General features: G+C 41.8%; 1 protein-coding gene across 1 annotated transcript in view; it reads left to right on the top strand.

The window, feature by feature from the left end:
• The first annotated feature begins 1,016 nt into the window (after positions 1 to 1,016).
• taok3a (TAO kinase 3a) overlaps positions 1,017 to 6,000 on the top strand; it is a 108,920-nt gene continuing 103,936 nt past the window's right edge. Inside the window, exon 1 of the mRNA XM_041203056.1 lies at positions 1,017 to 1,042. The gene's annotated coding sequence lies outside the window, so the exon portion shown is untranslated. The remainder of the gene's footprint in view (positions 1,043 to 6,000) is intronic.

Genomic DNA, 6,000 nt, shown 5'->3' with positions numbered 1-6,000 from the left:
TGTAAGGGGGGGAGGCTGGCTCGCCCGTCCGCTCTGTCTCGAGACACAGTCCCGGCCGGCATGGTCACCGAGTCCCGAATGCGGCCGGCACTGCCACCTCCTGATAAATATATATATAAAAAGGAGGTTTGGGTCTAGTTGTCCGTGTCGTCAAGAGGTTCCCGGCTTTGGCCCCCTGCCATTGTCGCGGGCTCCCTGTCTCGACAGTCGGCCCCGTGGAGGTTCAGTAAGAGCTTGGCCTAAATAGCCAAGTGGTTATGGTACTGGGTTTGTAACCCCAAGATCAAGAGTTCAAATCTCACAATGGCAAACTATGTAACTCCATCTGAAACAGATGGAAATGGGTTTGTACTCGAAAGAGTTACATCACCTAACTTGGCCTAAATAGCCAAGTGGTTATGGTACTGGGTTTGTAACCCCAAAATCGAGAGTTCAAATCTCACAATGGCAAACTATCAAGAGTTCAAATCTCACAATGGCAAACTATGAATCAAGAGTTCAAATCTCACAATGGCAAATTATGAAACAATGCAACTTCATCTGAATAGGAACAGATGGAAACGTGTTTGTACTCGAAAGAGTTACAATTTCTTGATTGATCTTGGCCTAAATAGCCAAGTGGTTACGGTACTGGTTTTGTAACCCCAAGATCAAACAGATGGAAACGGGTTTGTACTCGAAAGAGTTACATCACCTACAATTTCTTGATTGAGCTTGGCCTAAATAGCCAAGTGGTTATGGTACTGGGTTTGTAACCCCAAGATCAAGAGTTCAAATCTCACAATGGCTAACTATGAAACAACGTAACTTCATCTGAAACAGATGGAAACGGGTTTGTACTCGAAAGAGTTACAATTTCTTGATCTTTAACTATAAATTTGAGAGTCTGCACATAAATGGGCCATATTTTGCGCAGCATCTTGAAGTGTACACTTGTCAGTTAGACTTATAATTGCAAGTTTTATGTTTAAAATTTTTTTGCCCACAGCTGATAACTGCACAGCAACAGGTCATCTGGAACTTGTTGAACAAAGGGACTGTGGTAAGCCTGCAAAGGAGGATAAATTGAAGTTAATGAGTTAAATGTCAAATCAGTTACAGAAACAAAAATAGTGAAATAATTGGATTGAGAGCAGAAAAATCAAAGGAGAAGCGAGGGGAAAAATTAAGCATTTTAAGATATTTAAAACAATTCTCAACCTGAAGGAATGAGACTCCACACTTAAAAAATCTTTCCTTTCTGGGCAAAAGAGATTAGTAACATCTGCCAATCAATCATGACATTGTTGAAAGGGTACATATGCTGATTATGTTTGTCGCTTTTTGTGACAAGTTTAATATGCAGTTAATGTGACAAACTAGCTTCCAAGAAAATGTTAGACATTAATCTTGAGATGCTCATTTTGTGAAGTGAATGAAAGAATGGCACAAATTGGCAGAAGCTTGTGGTAATTCACAATGTATCTCTGGCTGATTTGTGCATATGTAATAGCAAGCATCATTCAGTGCTGTTATTTTCTGAACCATACCTGGCCAAAAGATCAATTGTATTTAATATTTCATTTTTAAAGGATGTGTAACTAACTTCTGAAGCACTAGCTATAAAAGTGGCCTGTGTTCAACTATACAATATGTCAAACATCATTGTACATGTAACCAAAAATTTGATTTTTGATGCACAGGTAGCTGCACAGCTCTTTCATTGTCCAGACCATGTCCAGGAATTTTGAATATCGATCTGAACTTTGCAATAGGAATATAATGAGATGTTCACTATTATTGGGACACACATTGGATAGCAACTTCCTGTTTCTGCACAGTTAAACATGACAATCTGGAATTTATTGTTTGATTTGCCCTGTTCCACCACAAGCTTCACTACCGGCATCTCGCCAAGCAACTTGACATTAAAGCACATGGAAGGGGGTAATGTTACAATATCTATCCCACTAGATGTCCAAAAAACATGTCAGAAAAAGTTAGTCCTTGTCCATTCAGCTATTTGCGCACTCTCTCTTGTGCTCCCCCTCTCATTTTTCTTCCTGTACATGAGTTTACATTGAATTCAATTTTCTAACTTGCACTTCCAGTTGAGATTCTGCATGCTCAGTAAGGATTCTTTAGCCTGATTGAAGAGATGTGCTGCTTGCCTTGTTCTCATAGGTCCCAGGTCACCTATAGCGGGCACTGTGCTGAAATTGATTTTTAATGTAATTTATTCCATAAAAACCCAGTCTGTGGGCAGCAGGAAGCATATTAAATGTCGCTCATTCACAACCAACCAAAAATCTTGAGATTTTTTTGTCTGCGTTTAAGTACCAAAGTGTAATCATCAGTACTTAGAAGCTTTTTATTTGACTTGTTTTAGTATTTTCTGATTATTGTGGTGAAAATTTTCATCAGGAAGTTATTCCCTATGAGACAGCTTTGAGCACAAGTAGTGCATTGATTCATATAACTTGTGGTTAAGTTTGTGTTGAAACCTTCCCAAAGCACAATAACTACAGGGGAATTTTTGTTAGTTTTGATTTCTTCATAACTGTTTACTAGCAGAGTTGTTCGTCCTCTGGTGGCTTAAAGCATTGGTTTGAGGGGCACAGTGATAGGTTTTGACCCTCAAACCTCACTTATCGGTGCATAGTACCAAAGTATCATTGGCCAATATGCTCGTACTACATCAGCAACTGAAGCCACTGCTGCTTCTAAAAGCTGTTATTGAAAACTGCTGGCTCACTTGTATTTTAGTTCTGAATAATGTTATACTCCATTCATGACTTGGTTGTTGGTGGTATGGCTGTTTCCCTGTGTTTTATTATCAAGCTTATCTTCACTCCCTCCTGCCTGCACCTGATAGCAAAGCCAAAATCTGTCCCACTTTAATCTGCTTGAATGTATTTGTATAGCAGTCACTTTGGAAACATTTCACATTCTTAGAGCCTCAGTATAATATTACATTCATATAGACATGCATCATGTCATTCTTGGTGCATATACTGCGGCTCAAATTCATCATGTGGGAGTTGTGTTGAAAGTGATTATGTTGGAAACTAACATGATGTGATTTAGGAGTTACATTTTTTGCAGAACTGAATTTTAAATAACTTAGGAGGAATCCCTTTGCAGAGTGGAATGAGAATATGCTGCCACGTGGCATGGTTGACGCATCCAGTATTTGCACATTTAGCAGGAATTTGATGTATATAAGGGAGGAAAGGAAGTAGATTTAGGGGCAAGGTGGGAAGAGGTTATTAGTCAGAGGAGATGTGCATGGAATATAAACACCAGCATAGACAAAATGGATTGAATGGCCTGTAACTGATCCCTTTCCACGAGGTGGTGGGAAATGGCAGATTACAATGCTTCCCAAATACTTTTCTTATGTTGTTATATGTGAAAGATATCTATAGAGAAAGAAAACTGGTAGTAAGTATTCCACATCATTGATGACATTGATAGCCTGCAACAAGTAGTGTGGTTACGTTTCAGAGCTTCAAAAATTACCACCTATTCAATGATTGAAGACAACAATGTGGTTAAAACAACAGTATATTAACTAAAACAACAAGAGCTGGAAAAACTTAGCAGGTCTGACAGCATCTGCAGAGCGGAATACAGTTAACGTTTCGAGCCTGTATGACTCTTCATCAGAACTAAGGAAATATGGAAATGAGGTGAAATATAAGCTGGTTGAGGGTGTGGGACAGGTAGAGCTGGATAGAGGGCCAGGGGGCGGGGTGGGGGAAAGGGATCGAAATAGGCTAAAAGTTGGAGATAAAACAATGGATGGAAATACATTTAAAAATAATGGAAATCGGGAAAAGAAAAATATATCTAAAAAATTATAAATTATTGGAAAAAGGGGAATTGGAAGTGGGGTGGGGATGGAGGAGAGAGGTCATGATCTGAAGTTGTTGAACTCAATGTTAAGTCTGGAAGGCTGTAAAGTGCCTAATTGGAAGATGAGGTGCTGTTCCTCCAGTTTGCATTGAGCTTCACTGGAACATTGCAGTAGGCCAAGGACGGTCATGTGGGCATGAGAGCAAGGTGGTGTGTTGAAATGGCAAGAGACAGGGAGGTCTAGGTCATGCTTGCAGACAGACCGAAGGTGTTCCGCAAAGCGGTCACCCAGCCTGCGTTAGTATATTAACTAACCCTGGGAAGAATGTCCTGCAGTCAGCATCGCGGTGAAGGAGTCTGGGAAGTGTGTCACTAGCAAGAGCGACATCACAAGACAGCGCAAGAGAGCAGTGGGGAGATCAGAACCAGTGAGAGTGCAGGGAAGCTTCAAAAAGTGACGTCAGCACAAAGGTGAGAGCTGATTGGTGAGTAGTGGGTAAGTGTTTTTTTCCAATTTAAAATACCTTAAACTAAGGAAAGGTAAGAGTTCTAGTTTTTATTGAAAGTACATAAATAATTTAACCTTTTTTACTGTATTTAATTTAAAGTAAGGGTTTTTTTTTCAACTAGAGGCATAGCAGGGCAGCTCAGTCCCGTGTTCTGTACCGCCTGCAATGTGTGGGAAGTCCTACATGCTCCTTGCGCTTTGACCAACCACGTGTGCAGGAAGAGCCACCAGCTGCAGCTACATGAGCTCTGAGTTTCGGAGCTTGAGTGGCAGCTGGAGGCACTGAGGTGCATCCGCGAGGCTGAGTGTTTCATGGAAAGCATGTTTTTAAATGTGGTCATCCCACAGCTTATGGAACTGCAAACAGAGAAGGAATGTGTGACCATCAGTCAGAAGAAAGGTGTCAGGCAGGTAGTCAGGAAATCCCCAGGGTGCATCCTACTTGAGAACTGTATCTTTGTGTTGGAAAACGGTGAGAATGATGGTTCTTCTGGGGAGTGCAGCCAGGCTCGTGGCACTGAGGGTGGCTCATGGCACTGAGAGTGGCTCAGCTGCACAGGGTGGGGGGAGAAAAAAGAGGGGTAGGAGTCTCGACAGTAAGGGGAGCAGATAGGCGTACCTGTGGCTGTAGACGTGACTTCAGGATGGCATGTTGCCTCCCTAGGATGTCACTGAACGGCTGCAGGGCAAAGGGGAGGGCAAACAGACAGCGATCGTAGTACACATTGGTATTAATGACATAGGTAGAAAGAGTGGTATTAATGACATAGGTAGAAAGAGGGATAAGGTCCTGCAAACAGAATTTAGGAAGCAGATTAAAAAAACAGGACCTCAAAAGTAGTAATCTCTGGATTACTTCCGGTGCCACCTGCTAGTGAGTATAGAAATATGAAGTTAGTCCAGATGAATGCATGGCTGGAGAGATGGTGCAGGAGGGAGGGCTTTAGATTTCTGGCACATTAGGACCATTTCTGGGGGCGGTGGGACCTGTACAAGGCGGACAGGTTGCACCTGAACCGGAATGGGACCGACATTCTTGTGGGGAGGTTTGCTAGCGCTTTTGGGGAGGTTTAAACTAACTTGGCAGGGGGATGGAATCCCAAAAGGAGGTTCAGCAGCGGGAGATGCACAGCCAAAATTAAAAGAGCAAATGAGTCTGGAAGGCATAGAAATTATAGGCCATTTAAGGCACAAGGGAGTTTGGCAAGGTTTGGTGGCATATTAATGCAGGGAGTCTGATGAATAAGGCAGATGAGTTGAGGGCACAAATTAACACATATGATGTCATTGCTGTCACAGAGACATGGTTGAAAGAGGGGCAGGATTGACAGTTCAATATTCCAGGATATAGGGTCTTCAGGCAAGACAGGGAAGGAGGTAGAAGAGGAGAGGGTATCGCAATGTTGATCAAGAAATCAATTACTGCAGTGAGGAGGGATGACATCTTTGAAGGCTCCTCAAATGAAGCCTTATAGGTAGAACTTAAAAACAAAAATGGAGCAATCACATTGCTGGAATTATACTGTAGCCCCCAAATAGTCAGAGAGAAAAAGAAGAGCAGATATGTAGGCAAATTTCAGAGAAGTGTAAAAGTAATAGGGTAGTAATATTGGGGGATTTCAACTAACCAAGTTAGTCACAGTGCGATCGGTTTA

Source organism: Carcharodon carcharias, chromosome 13 (genome assembly GCF_017639515.1).
Source record: "Carcharodon carcharias isolate sCarCar2 chromosome 13, sCarCar2.pri, whole genome shotgun sequence".
Taxonomy (NCBI): Eukaryota; Metazoa; Chordata; class Chondrichthyes; order Lamniformes; family Lamnidae; genus Carcharodon; species Carcharodon carcharias.
The sequence above is the reverse complement of the archived record's forward strand: the minus strand, read 5'-3'. Positions and strand labels throughout refer to the sequence as shown.